This window comes from Lemur catta, chromosome 6 (assembly GCF_020740605.2).
Source record: "Lemur catta isolate mLemCat1 chromosome 6, mLemCat1.pri, whole genome shotgun sequence".
NCBI classification, from domain to species: domain Eukaryota; kingdom Metazoa; phylum Chordata; class Mammalia; order Primates; family Lemuridae; genus Lemur; species Lemur catta.
The window spans coordinates 47,658,482-47,678,710 of NC_059133.1; the positions used below are offsets into that span (position 1 = coordinate 47,658,482).

The following is a 20,229-nucleotide window of genomic DNA, read 5'->3' on the forward strand; positions in this document are numbered from 1 at the left end:
CAGGTTATTGGTTTTTTTGCTATTGAATTGTATGAGTTCCTTACATATTTTGTATATTAACCCCTTATCAGATATATGGCTTACAAATATTTTCCCCCATTCCATAGGTTGCCTTTTACTCTGTTGATTTTTTTGCTATGTGGAAGTTTTTAGCTTGATGTAGTAGTTTCACATGGCTATTTTCCCTTTTGTTGCCTATGTTTGTGGTGTTATATCAGCACTGATTCTTAAACTTTTAAAATTCCTGCAAAATATGTATTAACATAAAACTAGGTGTAAGAAAACCCCTATGCTCTTATAAAATCCAACACAAATTTATAACCTAAAAGTTTATTAAATTAAGTCCAAATTAATATCAATGTAATGTACGATGTTTTTCTGAAACTATTAATACATCTTTCTTGCAGGTGAATATGGTAGAATGCTACAACGTAAGACCCTTGAATTCAGTATCCTTCTGTGATCACGGTTCACTTTTATCTTTCAGAACCACAAGTCTTTATTTGTGGGCCATGTTGTCTTTTGACTTCTACTTGGCTTGAACAGTTCACTATGTGGGAAGTCTACTTCTGTTTTCTTTTTGGCCAGGGACACTTAAAGTTCTCCCACTTAGGAACAAACAAAGGATGAATGTAAATAATACAGACACTTAAATCACAGGCGTTTTATTGAAACAACAAAACTTTAAATTATCAAATAAACCCCACAGACTTTCAAGTTGAAATCTAGAGACTCTAATTTGAGACGCTCTGCTAATACGGAATAAGGGGCTCAAAGTGCTTTAGGCAGGGCGAGCTAACACCATGGTTTACCCGTGTGGGCCCTGCTTGATGCCTTTTTCCCCGGTACCCCCTTTTAGTCTAAAAAGTGTCCTCATTTGGATGATAAAGTATTAATATAAGGTCATACACCCTGGTTATAGCCAGTTCTGGCCTAAGATTTTAGGATCAGGAAAGACCTGTGCCTTAGAGGCAGAAGTCAGGAAACAGAAGTTAATGTCATTTACAGAAGTTTCATAGACTTCCCTCAGGAAGCATATCTAGTCCAATATGAGTAAAGCTTTGAAGGTCAAACCAAACTTCAGATATATTGTTTGCATCTCCTTTTGTGACTCAGAGCCCTCAGTGGTTCCTCCTACTCCCAAACCCCTAAAACACCACCTCAAAACACAGGCTATGAGAAAGGAAATAAAGTGAAAGATTTCATCACAATTTGGATCCTCTGAAATCTGAGAGCATATAAGGTCATTTTAGGGTAGAAGGAGTGAAACTTCTGAAAGGGTCACATTTACTTAGAAGAGCTGGAAGACAGGACAGCAATTTTGCAACCATATGACATAATTTGGCTGACATTGTGGGTAGGAATTGCTACACAACAAAATCATTCCTCAATGTAAGTCTCAAGCCTAAATCCAGTTGCCAACACGACTTCAGATGGTTCAGTATTAACAACAATGAAAAAATGACATGAAATAGCAATTTTTAAGGAGACTGAGAAAGATTTCTCTAAAAAATATATAACATATTATGAGAAAAAGTGTGTGTGTGTCTGTGTGGGTATATATGGTGTGTGTGTGTGTGTGTACTGGACCGGATCCAAGAACCAAAGTGGAACAAACTGAAATGTGCTGAGATTGGTTTGTTGGAGCAAAACTAATGAGAGCATCCTGGCAACTTCAAGTCCTCATTCCTTGACAGGGTGACTATCATTAGCATTATTTCATATTTATCAAGCCCCAACTGGGACACCATGTCATAATGGGCAGGGAAGGAAGAGGGGAAAATGTACCATCTGTCCCTGGCATTGGCACTCAGCATGGGAAAATGTCTTGTCTTAAAAGTTGTCTATCAGAAGGTTTAGGAGGTTTCATAAGATTTTCAAGGATTTCACTGCTCCAGAGAGAAATCAATTCAATAAACATCTATTCTGAGTTTATTGGTTGGTTAGGGTATACAAAAATAAGTAAAACTGGGTCTCTGTTGTCAAGGGTTTACATTCTAGGCAGCTAAGTTTTCTACACTAAATTATTTAAGTATAACCTTTAAAATTTTTGTCATATTCAATATTTTTCTAATATTACTTAATAATTTTCCAATATCTCTACCTACTTTAGTGCCGTCCTAAAGAATATCTAGGAAATCACGTATTTGATACTCTTAAATAATACTTTTACATGCTTGTGTGTACATATTTCTAATGTACATTTAAAAAGAAACACAATTTAAAAATTTTTAAATGTCTCTTCCTTGGATTACCTAAAGTAGTCATCTTTGAACTACTCTGTGGGAGTGACCGTAGTAAGGAATACTCAGAGAAAATATTATACAAGGGCAAAATAAGTCAGATGTCAGACGTACAAAGAAAGTGTTACAGGAAGTCACAGGAAGAAAAGCCTAATTCTGATTGGGTATATCAAGAAGTCCTACTTAGAAGATTTGATATTAGATGAGCTTTTAAAAAATATCTAAGTCTGTAATATTTTAAAGAACTAAAGCAACATGGCAAAATGATAAGATTTGACAAAGCTTGGTGGTACATTCACAGATATCCCTATATTAGTCTATTTACTTCTTTATATGCTTAAAATATTTCACAATAACAACAATAAAGAATGTCTAGAATTTGGAGAAGAGAAAAGCATTCTAAGTAGAGAAGAAAGTATGAGCAGAAGCACAGAATCCTGAAATCCAGGGTGGGTGTCTGGTCCTATTGAAGGCGAGTGCTGGAAAATAAGGCTGGAAAGGTAAGACAAGGTCAGCTCAGGCAGGACCCTGGCTAAGTGGTCCTGACTGAGAGGACTGTGGTGGTGGGAATCCCTGGAGGTTTCTGATGAGTAAGATGTTACCAGAGCAGTAAATTAGGAACAGAACCCTAAGAGAAATTTGGAGAACTGGGAGAGCCCAGAGTTGAAGGATCTTATTAATGATTCAGGTAAAAATGATGGTCTACCAAAGCCCCATAACATCCTGATTTCCTCCCCTGTTCTGCTTGCTTGCATTGTTTTTATTTTAAAAATCAAACCCAAACAACCCCCCCCAAACCATACATTTCCACTGGACAGTCACATTTCCTCCTTCCTTCCCCAGAGCCTGTGTAGTCTCATCCAATTATATTATAGACCAGGAGTTGGTAAACTTTTCCTGCAATGGGCCAGATAGTAAATATTTTAGACCTTGCAGGCCACACAGACTTGATTGCAACTACTCGACTCCATCATTGTAGCAAGAAAAGCAGTCATAGAAAATACATAATGAATGGGCATGGCTATGTTCCAATAAAATTTTATTAATAGACACTGACATTTAAATTTCAGATAATTTTCATGTGCTATATTTTTCTTTTGATTCCTTCAACAATTAAAAAATGTAGAAAGTATTCTTAGTTTTCAAGCTGTAAAAAAGCAGGATGAAGATTAGGGAAATGCAAAACAAAATCACAATGAGACACAGCTTCTCACCCAGCTAGGATGGCCATAATAAAAAGATGGATAATAACAAGTGTTTGCAAGAATATGGAGAAATTAGAACATTACTGGTGGGGATGTAAAATGCCACAGCTGCCTTGGAAAACAGTTTGGTAGCTCCTCAAACAGTGAAACATAGAGTTACCATATATTCTAGCAATTTCACTCCTAGGTATATACAAGGGAAATGAAAATGTATGTCCACACAAAAACTTGTATAGGAATGTTCATAGCAACATTATTCATAACAACCAAGAAGTGGAAACTACCCAAATGTCCATTAACTGATGAGTAGATAAACAAAATGTGGTATATCTATATAATGAAATATTATTTAGCAATAAAAAGGAATGAAGCATTAATGTGTTAGATCATGGATGAATCTGGAAAACATTATGCTAAGTGAAAGAAGCCAGTGACAAAAGACCACATAGTTTATGATTTCATTTACATGAAATGCCAGAATAGGCAAATATATAAGGACAAAAAGTAGATTTGCAGTTACCTCCGGCTGGGTGGGTTGTGGGGACAGAGACAGAATGAATGCTAACGAATGTGGGTTTTGGGAGTTCGTGGTGGTGATGTAAATGCTATAAAAAATTTTTTTTTTTTTTTTTTTTTTTGAGACAGAGCCTCAAAAAAGACAGAGTCTGCTGAGGGCCTGCTTCCTGGTTCACAGATAGCTGTCTCCTCTCACTGTGTCTTCACATAGTGGAAGCTGCGAGGGAGCTCTCTGGAGCTCTCTTAAAAGGGCGCTACCCATTCACGAGGGCTTTGTCTGCATGAACTAATCACCCCTCAAAGGCCCCACCTCCAAATATTATCACATTGGGGGTTAGGTTTCAACATATCAATTTGGGGGTGGGGGACAAAAAATTCAGTCTATAGTAGCTAGTTAGCTCAAATTCCTAAACTTCCCAGGTTTGAAAAACAAAGCTTCATTTCACTGTCCTTTTAGAGAGTTAATATGAGGGGTTGATAGTAGAGTTTAATCTAAATTTTTCTTGTAATCAGAGTCCTGGACAAGGCAACTGCACATCTTACACATTCATTCCACAAATATATAATTAGTGCCTACTGTGTGTCAGGCACTATTCCAGGTGGTAGAGATACAGTAGTGGACAAGAAATATAAAAATCCCTGCCTTCACTGGGTTTATATTCTAGTAAGATAGAGTTAATCCTTCTTTTATCTGCTTCTTTCCATAATGAAATACTATACTTTATTATCATGAATTAGTCTTGAATCAGACTCCTATGTTCCATGAAAGGTCATGTCACCTCTTCCTCTAGGCAGAATAGATCCAAACTCATCCAAGACTGAACTGTTGAGTCCTGTGAGTTCTGTCCACAGTATAGTTAAAAACCATCCACTTCTTTTCCTACTAGTCTGAGCCAGTATCATTCCATACCTGGATTACAGCAATGGCTTTTGTACAGGTCTCCCTGAATCTTCAATTTCCCCATAATTATTAAAATAATCAAATCTGATCATATCCTTATTTTAAAATCTTCCAATAGCTTTTCTATTTTTCTTAGGATTAAGTTCAAAATACTTAACCGGCCTGCAGTGGCACCACATGTACTGGTCCCTACCCACATCACCTCAAGTCACTCTACCTGTGGCTTGTAATGTCCCCCCCATTGGTCTTCTCTCTTTATTTTGAATATGCCAATCCCCTACATCACAGGGTGTAACCCCCTGCCTGAAACACTGCCCCCCTATCACCAGGTTTATTTCCACTTATATCCATAAGATTCAGCTGAAATGTCACTTTCTCAGTGAGGCTATCTCTGATTCCACCCTATTATACACTTTTAGTTATTACATATTTATGTTATTACTTATTTAATTAATGTCACCTTCATTAGGAGGCTATCTCCATGAAACAGGGCCATGTATGATTTGTTTACTATGCTATCTCCTTGCCTAGCCCAGGATCTGCCTCATAGTAGATGCTCAATTGCTGTTTTCAATGAGAAACAGATGCTTTGAAAAAGAAGCTCAAATAGGACAAGAAGACTATGCAATTACCTGAAAAGCGGAAAAGTATTTTATGGCTAACTACTATTATGTAATGTAAATTAGGATAAAAAGAATGAAGAAAGAGGGATATGATTAGACAGGGAGGAAAGGAAAAGGGGAGAGAGTGACAAAGAGACAAGGGAGAAACTGGCAGAATCACAGCTGTATTGCAAGAGGAGGAGGGCAGGGAAAAGAGAGACTTTTACTTAAAATAAAAACTGGTGATGGCTTGACTGGAGGAGCATTTATTTTAGGAACACTTTTGGGAGACCTGGAAAATTGAAATCCAGGACTGCTACCCACACTGCTACCCGGTCAGAGTAAAGACTATCCAAAATTTTGTAAAGAACAATTTTGTCCACCTCTTTTCTCTATTCTTTTTCTTGAGACAAGTTCTCGCTCTGTGGCCTGGGCTAGAATGCAGCAGCATCATCATAGCCCATGGCAACCTCAAACTCCTAGGCTCAAGGATCCAAGTAGCTGGGACTACAGGCATGTGCGACCACATCCAGCTAATTTTTCTATTATTTGTAGAGATGGGGTCTTGCTTTTGCTCAGGCTGGTCTCGAACTCCTGGCCTCAAGCAATCCTCCCACGTCTGCCTACCTGAAGTCTAGGATTATAGGCGTGAGCCACCGTGCCAAGCCTCTTTACGTCTTTTGTCTTAAACTCGTAGACTCTAACAAAGGAGATATTACAAACTTTCCTCAAGAGGGCTCAAAGTTTTAGAAAACAAAGCACATAGCAGTATTTCTGTTTTCAAGAGGGAAGTCGCTCAATAATTCACTTCTAGGCTCAATTCTACGATAATTTGTGTTTCATCTCCACTTTCTTTATGCTGCCCAGGTGGTGATAGCCAATTAAAAAAAAATTGGAAGAGAATCTTTGGTTTTATCATTAAGTGTCAGGAAGAGGGCATTTCTAGAAAGAAATGTTTAATAACAAGCAGAAAGCACAGCCCCAAGGGACCATGCAGACCTTTGCCTCATACGTAAATGGGCGAAAATTCCACCTTTTAGTAAAGTAGGCAAGAATGACAGGAATTAAGAATTTAATGATGTTATCTATACTTAAGAAAAAAGACTCAAAATATCTTCTCTGAGGTGCACAAAATATGAATTTTAATGATGCCAATGATGCTGCTGAAAGAAACAAGTCCACGAGGCACAAAGGGAAAGTCCTAATGAGTGCTCCAATCTGCAGAATTAACTGGAAAGAAAATGTTGACAAAGGTATATTTCCAATCGAGTTCTGGAGTTTAAGTAATGTCTGTGTATGAGAATATTTATATTTTAAGGAAAGGATAAAAATTAGTGTATTTGCTGGGGTTCATAGTATACAGCACTAGCAAAACTGATTATTATAATTATTTCAACAGCTAATTACAGAGTGTTAACTATGTGCTAGGCACTATAAAGATCAATAAGACCCAGTGCCCATCTTCAAGAAGCTTACAAAATAGCAAGGGGAATAAGTTAACCACAAAAATAAGTATAATATAAGGTCATTGATAGTAATGACCAGGAGATTCAAAGTTTTTTGAGAGTTAGAAGGAGAAAAGGCTTATATCTTACTGAGACAATCAGTCACATTTTCATGAAGAAGGTAGCATTTGAAATGAGACTTAAAAAATAGTAACATGCTCATAGTCTGGTATGTGAGGGAAGAGCATTCCAGACAGTAGGTACAGAAGTGGAAAGCAGGAGATATTTTTAGGAAACTCAATAGTTACTTTGCCAGAGTATAAACTACACATGTTTGAGAAGGAGGGCAGTAGGAACTACAACTGGAAAGGTAGATAGGAGTCAGACTGTGAAGAGCTTTTTATTCATTCATTCATTCAACAAATATTCACTGAGTGCTGTGCCTGGCATTGTGTTAAAAACAATGACAAAAAAAATAGGAGCCAGGTGTGGTGGCATGCCTCAGCTACTTGGGCAGCTGAGGTGGGAGGATCACTTGAGCCCAGGAGTTTGAGACCAACCTGGGCAGCACAGCAAGACCCCATTTCAAAAAAAATAGGGGTCTTGAGTATTATAACCACAAGAACTGTGTATTCACAGACTCACAACTAGAGGCCTAAACATTCTTTTGAAAAACAAAGCCATATTATTTGACTGCTCCCCAGCTTTCCTATTGAATTAGTCAAACTTATCAATGGTGGTAGTCTAAGTCCATGTGAAAAGAAATGCCTTCTCTCTGTCTCACAGGGGTTCAAAAGTAATTTTGAGGAAGAAAAAAACACATTTGCAACCAATTATACTTTCAAGTTACATTCTGGTTTCAAGGAACTAGGTCAAATTCCTTAGCAGGTTTGGAAGGATTTAACTCATTCCTTTCTAGGAAAAGTGGCTTCTGCTACTTGTTCTGCCCAGAGGCTGGTCCTGTTCAGTTTGTCCCAGCGAGGGTGACAGTATGGTGATGCCCCAGAGGGTGCCCCAGTGGCTGATCCACCAGACTGGCCAAATTTGGATTTTAGGAACTAGAAGCTACTGCTAACGAATTCCAAGGACAAATCCTTGCAGCTGCTTTCAACCTTGAACATGACTAGAATATCAATCTATAAGCTGGAGGTGACACACCTTGAGGACCTGTGGAAATGACAGGAACCCAGATTTTAAAGTGGCAAGTATGGGCGCACTGGCTATTAAAATAAAGAGGGTGTTTCTACGTTTAAACTCTTTTAAAAAGAAATGTGAAATAACAAAAAATTAAAAATAGAAATGGAAGTAACCTAAATGCAGAGCAATTATGTAGCTGACAATTAAAATGAAATGTAAAAATAATACATCAGGGAAAAGCCTACAATAAAAGATTATCGTTAACTCAAGGAGTTATAACAAAGAGGCTTCCCAGGCTGAGTGTTAATTGGGTATAAGGTGGATGCAGGGGCTTAACATGCTTTCTCAGTTTGAAGCCCCAGTGGCAGAACTCCTTGTCCTCAGGGTTTCAACCCAGGCTGTCAAGCTTGTCACCACAAGTCCTTACACAAAGCTTCTGGGCCTTCAACATCCTCACTGATGAATGTGAATTTACTTACTATTCTACTTACTGCTTACATGTTAGCCTTCTAATAATACAGTGCCTCAGAGTATCTAATGAGTGCTGTCCTTTTACCCTCTCAACCTGAAATCCATGTTGGGCCAGCCCAATCAGGAAAATGGCCTAGTTTTGATCCCCCAGACAAATGTACGAGCCATTTTTAAAAATCAAATTTCTGGGTGACCGTCTAGCTTGGAAAGAAAGACACAGCAGAAATACTAATCATTTAATTCAGTCGATAACTATGTTATATGTTATAATAAATGTTACATGTCTGAGTGCCTAATACCTTCCTAGCACTATACTTGATGCTGTGAGGAAGAAAAGTGTCAGAGGCTAATAGTTACGGATAAAGGGATCAACACAATTAAACGAAAGAAAGAAAGAAAGGTATAAGCTAGTAAGTACATGACTAACTGTTAATCTCTCTCTTGTATGTACTGTGCTAAAAAGGCACCCTTGTCAAACTTGCTACCATGGTGACAGTTACTAAGAAATGCACAGATGCACATATGAACAGGTTACAGACTTCTGTTTTTTTCTTAAATATGTAGTGTTTTTACAATCAGATGAATCTTTTTTTTTTTTTTTTGAGGCAGAGTCCTGCTCTGTCACACTGGCTAGAGTGCCATGGCATCAGCCTAGCTCACAGCAACCTCAAACTCCTGGACTCAAGCAATCCTCCTGCCTCAGCCTCCCAAGTAGCTGGGACTACAGGCATGTGCCATCATGCCCAGCTAATTTTTTCTATATATTTTTAGTTGTTCAGCTAATTTCTTTCTAATTTTTAGTAGAGACAGGGTCTCACTCTTGCTCAGGCTGGTTTCGAACTCCTGAGCTCAAACGATCCACCCGCTTTGGCCTCCCACAGATGAATGATTCTTAATATCAGTTTCTAATTACCTCTGTGGATTCTCTATACCAGTACTCAAAGAAAACTGGACCAAGAGCATGTAGACCTATCCATGATGACCCTGAACAGTTTGGGGGTTTTCTTGTTGCTCAGAGATCAGGCTTTAACCCTTCATATGTCATTTAGAAAAGCTATGGAATGATTTGGGATTCTCCTATTGCCCTATAAGAGATAGGGACAAAGTAAGAACTGGTTCCCTGTAGAAAACTCTCTACTATATCCTCCATTATTTGCAGGCCAAGAGCCTCGCACAATTTTCACAAAAGAAACCTTTCCATGTTCAGTCACAGGAGTAGCTGCTTGGACAGTGACCACTGCTCTGCTTTAAGGATAAGACTCTTATCTGTGACTACAGAAAAAAACAAAAAAAAGGTTTCCAGAGGTGCTGAGTGCTGTTTCTCTATGGCAGCCCTAAATTACATTTGAATGTCATCCCCAAAGGAAGGTAACATATGGCAATAAACACAGATTCTTATGAGGATGGATATTTTCCCTTGGACAGATCTCAATCTATACGTATATATCTTTTTTTTTTTTTTTTCTGTTGCCAGAGGTAGAGTGCAGTGGTGTCATCATAGCTCACTGCAACCTCAAACTCCTGGGCTCAAGCCTCCGCCACCTGAGTAGCTGAGACTACAGGGGTGTGCCACCACCCTTGGCTAATTTTTCTATTTTTTGTAGAGACAAGGTCTCACTTTTGCTCAGGTTGGTCTTGAACTCCTGAGCTCAAGTGATCTTCCCACCTTGGCCTCCCAAAGTTCTAGGATTACAGGTGTGAGCCACCACAACTGGCTTATACCTATATATCTTTATACACACTTAATCACCAGCCTGTTATGTGCTGTGCAGAGCACCAGACTAGGTACTGTGGAAGAAAATTATAGAACAAAATTGAGATCCTATAGGAGCTTAGAATTTAGAGGGTAAGGTCTTACTGTACCGAAGTAATAATTATGGAATGCAAAACAAGGTAGAATTGATTCACAGCATTCTGAAATTTTAGAACAAGAAGTATTATGTTTTAAAGATTGTTCTTTGTTTTACAGAGGACAAAAGTAGAGCCCAGACAGGTTAGTAGTTTACCTGAGGTCACAAAGTGAATTAGTGGCAGAGCCAAGAATCACAGACATTAAGAGCTTTGTCTACCTCACTGCATGTAACAATTATTAAGCATCAATTCTATGCAAGGAAATATGTAGCTTGAGATAACACATGTAAAATGCCTCGCACAAGATCTGGAACCATCAGCTGTCATTAACACAATCATCATCATAATGGCTAAGAATACAAATTTTGTTATTAGCCAGATCTTGATGTGAGTCCCATTTTTGTCATTTACTGTATAACAGGAGATAAGCTACTTACCTTCTCCAACTCCCAGTTTCTTCACCTATAAAAAAAGGGGAGTTGTGAGGGTTAAATGAGATAATTATGGTATATTACCCATCATGTTGAAATTGTTCAAACATGAGCTGTTCCACTGCATTTATTAACTTAATAGGTACACTGATTTAACATTTGCTGAAATTCCACTGTCTACAGATACCAACTCACAACAGTGTGTGACAAAGAAAATAAGAGAAGAAATGCTACTTAGGATGTTATAATATAAGAATTATTTACCATTTTCAATAAACACACACTGATTACCTACAGAATGATGAATAAGACTGAGTTTCTGCTTTCAAGGATCCAGTCTAGTAGAGGGAGCTGCAAGCAACTAAGCTACTATGACATGGAGTGATATGTACATTGCAGAGCCAGCATTAAGCTCTGGCAGCTCACAAAAGGGCATCCAATCCAGTAAGGGCAGAGGTAGGGAAGGGAGCATCAGGGAGGTTTCTCAAATGAAAGAATAAAGAGTTGGCCAAAGATGAGCAGAACTCAGTAGAGCCTAAAGTCACAAAGCAGCTGTGATGGGTACTCTGAACTGGCTCTGGCTCTCAGCATTCATTCCAATCTTCTCATGTGCTTTCTTACACTGCAGAGTCTAAAGAAGGAAAAACCACATTTTCCCCCATCTCCCTGCAGCTAGGGTTATGATTCTGCCAATTAGATGCACTTGGAAGGTAGATCCCAGGCTGCAGGCATCTGTTTTGTTTCTGCTGGCAAACTTAGTTGTGGACACACTGGGCATTTCTGCAGCAGTATTTCAGTGCTAGGACTACTTCTGTGGGTGTTGAGAGGAAGTTGCAGGGGCATCAGTGCCCTCTTGATCCTTGGATCACAACTACAGTGGTATGTCTATGAACTAACAGTCCATTGGAGGCCTCTGACTCCCTGCCTTTCTGATTGATGCAGAGGTAGCAGCTCTCCCAGCAGACTGTCCAGCAGTCTTGTCCTAGGAATCATTCCTGGAGGCCTGATAAGTGACCATTCCTTTAGCCTTTCTAGTGATCTGTAAGCTCCTGATACCCTGTATTAAATACTTTTTTTTTGCTGAAAATGGTGTGAGAAGTTCTATTTCTTGCATCTAATACACTGACAGAATACAAAAATGCAAAATGTGCTATGAATAATATAGTTTGTAGGGATCAGAAAACTAGCAAACTTTTTCCGCAAAGAGCCAAGAAAATAAATATTTTAAGCTTTATGGGCCACATATGATTTCTTCTCCTTCCTCCTCCTCCTCTTCTTAATAACTCTCTCTTTTTTTTTTCTTTTGTTTTTTGAGACAGAGTCTCACTCTGTTGCCCAGGCTAGAGTTCCGTGGCATCAGCCTAGCTCATAGCAACCTCAAACTCCTGGGCTCAAGCAATTCTACTGCCTCAGCCTCCCGAGTAGCTGGGACTACACGCATGCACCACCATGCCCGGCTAATTTTTTCTATATATTTTTAGTTGTCCGGTTAATTTCTTTCTATTTTTTAGTAGAGACAGGGTCTCGCTCTTGCTCAGGCTGGTCTTGAACTCCTGACCTCGAGTGATGCTCCCGCCTTGGTCTCCCAGAGTGCTAGGATTACAGGCGTGAGCCACCACGCCGGGCCAATAACTCTTTTATTATTATTATTTTTTTTTTTGGTAGACACAGGGTCTCACTCTGTTGCACAGGTTGAAGTGCAGTGGTGCAATCATAGCTCATTGCAACCTCAAACTCCTAGGCTCATGTGATCCTCCTGCCTCAGTCTCCTGAGAAGCTAAGACTACAGGTATGAGCCACCATGCCCAGCTAATTATTTTTAAAATTTTTAATAGAGATGGGGTCTCACTGCATTGCCCAGGCTGGTCTTGAACTCCTGGCCTCAAGTGATCCCCCCACCTCGGCCTCCCAAAGTGCTAGGATTATGGGCTTGAGCCACCACACCCAGCCTATACACCTTCTTTAGAGAAATGTCTATTCAAATCTTTGCTCATTTTTAAATCAATTTTTGTTGTTGTTGTTGTTGAGTTGTAGGAGTTCTTTCTATATTCTGGACATTAAGCCATTAGCAGATATATGATTTGCAAATATTTTCTCCCATTCTGTTGGTTGCTTTTTCATTCTGTTGATTGTGCCAGTCCTGTTTTAATCTATGCCCATGAATGAATGTCCAGTCTGGAGTAACTTTCTGGCAGTCTGGCCTGGTCTGGAGCCATCTTCTGTCCTGAAGACACCAGTGGCAATGAGCCAGAAACATCTCTGTCTTGGATAGTTCAGATCTGGATACTCTGATCCCCTACAATATCCAAAAGCATCCCCATATCTTCTTCACTTTGGGCCAGAACCAGCCAACCCAAGGTTTCTCGGGCTGCAGAATTAGAAGCAGCCTCAAGACTGGGTGAATAAGTGTGAGGTATGGAGGTGGGCTCCCTAGATTCAGGTTTAGCATTATCAAGTGTCTGCCACTAGAACGCTGAAATCAAACCTAATTTCGATATCCATTTTTTAATTCAACATTGTTCCTTTTTACTTCAAATGGTAGTTCACTCCAGATTCTTTGATGCTCCATGTTTATTCTGAGGAAATAAAACATCCCAACCCTGGAAACCTTAATGATTCCCAAGCAAATATATGGAGAGTGAATTCAATACTGGTCTCGAATGCAACCCAGTTCATGCAATACTTGCTCCAAAAAAGCCTTCCTGATTCTGTACTAGTAGATATGAACACCATAGAATGGTGCATTTCTTAAAATATCATAGTTGAAGAGATTAGATTCTGATTTATAAAAGGTCTAGTTCCTCTTCCAATCACTACTGCCTTTTGGAAGTATACAATTGGAGAAGCTGAATAAGCTGGCTTGCTAATATTGGAGAGATTTTTTTTTAAAGGCTGAAAAAATATTGATGTAAAATGACTGACTGCCTGACTGTCAAGATTCTTATTCCTATCGAGATTTAGCACATGATAAAATTATTTATCCTACCTGGCTGTGGAAATAGAAATAGAAACTTTTAGGAAGCCATAAGTGCATAATTTTTCTGGTCCCCACAAGAAAAATAAAACGGGAGAGAAGATTAAGGACAGAGCTGCATAAGATCCAGCAGAAGAAATGCTGGAATTGTAGGATCCTAATTCTCTCCCTCCCTGACTTTCATGTTAAGTTGCTGCTATTCAAGTATTTATGTACAATGATTTTCATCACTGCACACCTCTAATCATGAATGTTAGGAATAGTGACATTTAAGCTGCCAATAACAGAAAATCCAAATACAGTAGGTTAAAAAAATACTTATTGTACCCATCATAACAAGAAATCCAGAGATAATCATTTGCTGACCTTGGTTTAAATGTTCAATGATCTTGTCAAGGCCAAGTCTCTAATTGTCTTGACTTTTCTTTCCTGGAGGAAAGATGGGTACTATAGCTCCAAATATCTTTCCTATGACATTCTTTCCAGCACTGTCCAATAGGAAATTTTGTGATGATGGAAATTTCTATATCTGTGCTATCCAATATGATAGCCACTAGCCACAGGTAGCTACTGAACATTTGAAATGTGGCCAGTAAAACTAAAGAAGTAAATTTTAAATTTTATTTAGTTTTCAATTTGTTTAAAATGTAAACAGCCACATGTTGCAAGTGGCTACCATATTGGGTAGTGCAGCTTTAGACTAATACTGGGCAATGTTATTTAGAGAACAGATCTAAAATATTCTTTCTCTTTTGAACCTAAGTTTCTTACCCCACTACTCTATATAATTCCCTGATCTTGATTTTAAAATCTCATTATATTAATAATTAGATGTGTAGAAAAACAAAATCGGAAGAGCTGATTTAGTGTAAAAAAGAGTGTGTGTTTGTATTTTGTCAGACGCTAATTTTTTTACTTACAGAAGGAAAAGTAAGTTAGTTGACAGTTAGATGCTAAAGAGCTATATAATGTATTGCTAATTGTGCTGTATTCTAAGCAAATAATCTGAAAAGAACATGAAAAAGGTTGTACCGTACCAAATGTCTGCTTCCTCTTGGTAAGCCAAAGAAGACTTCTCACTCAAATTGTATTTTTCAACCACACTGTTGATGTAGTAAGGGGGATAACTGCCAAAACAACTGGATAATGCCTGAATAACAATGTGGAAGTCTTTTACTATGCAGGTGGGAGGCTTGTATGTAGGGATAACTCACTAACAGCAGCCATGTTTATGGAGGAAAGATAGACAAATCTTGGTTTGCATCTCAGCCTTACCAATTACTGTTTGTGTGAACTTTGGACAAGTTACTTAATTTTTGAGAGCCTCCATTTCTCCATAATCAAATGGTTACAACTATACCTACCTTGAAGACTTATAGGAAGATTAGTGATATATAAAGCACCTGACACACAGCAAGTGCTACATCAATGACACTTTTAGTCCATTGTTATTGAATAAATGAAAGAATGGGCCGGCACGGTGGCTCATGCCTATAATCCTAGCACTTTGGGAGGCCGAGGCAGGAGGATTGCTTGAGGTCAGGAGTTCGAGACCAGTCTGAACAAGAGCAAGACCCAATCTCTACCAAAAATAGAAAAAATTAGCTGGGTGTGGTGGTGTATGCCTGCAGTCTCAGCTACTTGGGAGGCTGAGGTAAGAGGATTGCTTTAGCCTAGGAGTTTGAGGTTGAAGTGAGCTATGATCACCCCATTGCACTCTAGCCAGGGTGACAGAGCAATACTCTGTCTCAAAAATATATACATAAAAAAAAATATGAGTGTGCAGACTCAGGCAGAAAATAATAAAAAATAAAAAAAAGAAGAAGAAGAAGAAAAAAGAATGGATGCCTTGCCCTGTTCTTAATGCCCTTTTGCCCCTAAAGTGGGTTTTTATAACTAAAATGGTTTTGTTACTGGCATCGTAACTAGGGTTATTTTCAAAGACCTGTGAGGAACAGTATCAAATCAATGGTCTTGAGCAAAGTTAGTTTTCTAAACTTAACAGGAGATATTTTGGCTGAAATTAAGAAACAACTTCTTGAGCAATAAAATATTACTGAAGAAGCAGTTAAAGGCTTCCATCTTTAGATATTTTCAGGAAGACAGATAATTCTCTATGCTGAAAGTTTCATTATCTGTGGGAGCCAGCCTCCAGGACAGCCTTCAGCGATCCTTGCTTCCTAGCAATTCATGCCCTTCAGGAGCCTCCTGCTCAAATTCAATCAAGGCTGGCCCCTAAATACGGTAGAGGTGATGTGTAAATTCTAAGCTAAGGTATAAAAGGCATTGCAGCTCCTTCTCGGGTCTTTTAATCACTTGCTCCAGTATAAGCCAGTTGTCATGTGTGAAGACACTCAGGTAGTCCTGTGGAGAGTCCCATGTGGCCAATGGCATGTGCCAACTTGCTAAACATGTGAGAGAGCCACCTTGGAAGGGAATTCTCTAGCTCTAGTCAAGTCCTCAGATGACTGCAGCCGTTGCCAACGACTGATTGCAATCTTATAAAAAGACTGAGACTGAACTGCCCAACTGAGCTGCTCCTGAATTCCTGACTCACAGAAGTTGTGAGCTAATAAATTATTTTTATTGCTTTAAGCCACTAAGTTTTGGGGTTATTTGTCATACAGCAATAGATATCAAAAACATATCATTAACAAATATTTATTGCTACTATACAAAATATCCTGCTTATGAGCTGAACTATGAGATCATTCAAGGTAATTTCTTGCTTTATAACTTTAATGTTTTAATAGTCATTAACTCTATATATTTTCTTACAACATTCTTATGAAACAAGAATAATCAGCCAATCAAATATTTAATGAACATCTATTAAGTTGAAGGTATTATTCTAATTCCTGGAAACATACAAGTTACCAAGAGTGAATCACGAAGAAACAGAAAATCTCAACAGACCAATAATAAGTAAGAAAATTGAAACAGTAATCAAAAACCTCCCAAAGGAGAAAAGCTCAGGACCAGATGGCTTCATGGGTGAATTCTACCAAGCATTTAAAACTGAGGAGAAAGGAACAGTTCCAAACTCATTTTACAAGGCCAGCATTACCCTCATGTTAAAACCAGATAAAGATACTACAAAAAAAGAAAATTACAGGACAATATCCCTGATGAACACTGATATAAAAATCTTCAACAAAATACTAGCAAATCAAACTCAACACCACATTAAAAGGATCATACACTATGATCAAGTGAGATTTATTCCTGAGATATAAGGAACATATACAAATCAGTAAATGTGGTAGACCACATTAACAGAATGAAGGATAAAAATCATATGATGGGCCGGGCAGAGTGGCTCACCACTGTAATCCCAATGCTTTCAGAGGCCAAAGCGGGAGGATCACTTGAGGTTGGGAGTTCGTGATCAGCCTGAGCAAGAGCGAGACCCCATCTCTACAAAAAGTAGAAAAATTAGCTAGGCGTAGTGGCACATGCCTGCAGCCCCTGATACTTGGGAGCCTGAGGCAGCCTGAGCAAGAGCGAGACCCCATCTCTACAAAAAGTAGAAAAATTAGCTAGGCGTAGTGGCACATGCCTGCAGCCCCTGATACTTGGGAGCCTGAGGCAGGAGGATTGCTTGAGCCCAGGAGTTTGAGGTTATAGTGAGTGAGCTATGATCATGCCACTGCACTCTAGCTGGGGTGACAGAGCAAGAGTCTGTCTCAAAATAACAACAACAAAGCTGGAGATATCACACTCCCTGATTTCTAATTATATTACAAAACTATACTAATCAAAACAGTATGGTGCTACCATAAAAACAGACACAGAGACCAATGGAAAAGAACAGAGAGCTCAGAAATAAACCCACATGTATACAGTCAATTAATCTTTGACAAGAGCACCAGGGATACACAATAGGTAAAGCATAGTCTCTTCAGTAAATGGTGTTGGGAAGACTGGATATCTACATGAAAAAAAAAATTATACCCTTATCTTACACCCTATACAAAAATTAACTTGAAATGGATTAAAGACTTAAATATAAGACCTGATATTATAAAAATTCTAGAATAACACATGGGGGGAAAGCTCCTTGACGTTGATCTTAGCAATGATTTTTTCAGATATGAATCCAAAAGTATAGGCAACAAAAGCAAAAATAAACAAGTGGAACTACATCAAACTAAAAATTTTCTGCACAGAAAAGGAAACAATCAATAAAATGAAAAGGCAACCTATGGAACAGGAGAACATATCTGCAAACCATACATATGATAAGTGGTTAATATCCAAAATATATAAGGAACGCATATAACTCAATAGCAAGAAAACAAATAACCTGATTAAAAAATGGGCAAAGGATTGGAATAAATGTTTTCCCAAAGCAAACACTGAAATGGCCAACAGATACATGAAAACATGCTCAATGACACTAATCAATAGGAAAATGCAAATCAAAAACATGTGATACCATCTCACCTGTTAGGATGGCTATTGTCAAAAAGACAAGCAATAACAAGTCTTGTTGACGGTGTGGGGAAAAAACACCCCTTGTACATTGTTGGTAGGAATGTAAATTGGTTCAGCCATAATGGAAGATAATACGGAGGTTCTTCAAAAAATTAAAAATAGAACTACCATATGATTCAGCAATCCTACTCCTGGGTGTATAGCAAAAGGAAATGAAATAAGTATCTCCAAAAGATATATGTATTCCCATGTTCATTGCAGCATTATTCACAATAGCCAACAGGTGAAAACAAACTGAATGTCCATCAGCAGATGAATTGATAAAGAAAATGTGGTACATATATACAATGGAATATTATTCGGCCATAAAAAGGATGAAAATCCTGCCATTTGTGACAACATAGATTAACTTGAAGGACATTATGCTAAGTGAAATAAGCCAGATACAGAAAGACTAATACTCTCACTTATATGTGGAATCTACAAAAGTTGAACTCACAGAAGCAGAGAATAGAATGGTGATTTTGTTAGGGGCTGGGGGCTTGGGGAAAATGGAGACATATTGTTAGGTCTGAGTGGAGGGCAAACAGGTGGCAAGACAGGTAGAGGAAGTGGCTAAAGGTGGAGGGTGGGAACCAATCAGAATGCAGAAAAGAAACCGCAATATCAGATATTTGTGACCAGAGTCTTTCCCCCGGACAGAGCATACACAGTGAGGAGCTCCTAGTGACCCTAACTGAGCTGGGGCTCATTACCGTCTAATTAGCATTATGGTTTTGACACGTTTCCCCCCTGGCCCCTCCCCCCCGTAGGTTTTTTTCGAGAAGGATTCTGGGAAGATGCATGCATAGAAACTGTTATATAACCCCAACCTGTCAGTCACCCAAACGCGAGAAATGACAACCAATCCTACCCAGGAAAGAGGCAGGACAAACTAGTGAGCATATAAAAGACAGCGTATGCTAAGACTTCAGGGTCTTCTCCACTTATGGAGAATAACCCGTCCCTCTCTCTGAGATGTACTTTTGTTTTGCAATAAATGCTTCCAGTGTGGGTTTGCTTTGTATTTGTGATCATGCCACCATTGGCTCCACTCAGTACCAGTACTCATTCCTGACACTGGGAACCGAGAAGAAGGGAACATCGAGGCAGACCTAACAATAGTCACTGCATGTTTATCAGCACTTAAAAAGTTTCTTTCGCTAGTTTCATAGATGAAAAATAGGATATGGTGATTTTGCATTTCTTTGATTACTAGTGAGGTTGGACATTAAAGAATTATTTGTGTTTTATATTTCTTTGGGTACTTAATTATTCACGTCCTTTAATTCTTACTGGTTAGTAAGAAATCTTGATATGTTAAACACATTAAACTTTTGTCTGACATATATTATAGATATTTTTTCCCAGGTTGGCATCATGTTTTCTTGACGTGTAAAAATTTTAAATTTTTATATAGTCAAGTCAATCTCTTCCTTTGTAAGTTCTTCTAATTCTTTTATATTTAGAAGGTTCTTCTCTATCTTTAGATCAACTAGTCACTTATATTTTGTTCTAGTTTATGGGTATTTTTTTACAAATTTTTTTTGTTGAGGTAAACAAAGTGACAGTCTTTTCATATAGTTAATCATGTCTTCTTCACTATTTTTTTTTTTTGAGATAGAGTCTCACTTTGTTGCCCGGGCTAGAGTGAGTGCCGTGGCATCAGCCTAGCTCACAGCAACCTCAAACCCTGGGCTTAAGCGATCCTACTGCCTCAGCCTCCCGAGTAGCTGGGACTACAGGCATGCACCACCATGCCCGGCTAATTTTTTCTATATATATTTTTAGTTGGCCAGATAATTTTTATTTCTATTTTTAGTAGAGATGGGGTCTCGCTCAGGCTGGTCTCGAACTCCTGACCTCGAGCGATCCACCTGCCTCGGCCTCCCAGAGGGCTAGGATTACAGGCGTGAGCCACCGCACCCGGTGCATGTCTCCTTCACTGTTAATTGGTTTCTTTTCCCTACTAATTTA

At 38.7% G+C, this 20,229-nt stretch overlaps 1 long non-coding RNA gene across 2 annotated transcripts in view; it reads right to left on the reverse strand.

Annotated features, from left to right (window-relative positions):
• LOC123639562 overlaps window positions 1–20,229 on the reverse strand; it is a 96,061-nt gene that overhangs the window by 74,035 nt on the left and 1,797 nt on the right. For both annotated transcript variants that reach the window (XR_006735758.1, XR_006735757.1), the window contains exon 2: window positions 10,809–10,833. This is a non-coding gene — a long non-coding RNA (uncharacterized LOC123639562). The remainder of the gene's footprint in view (window positions 1–10,808; window positions 10,834–20,229) is intronic.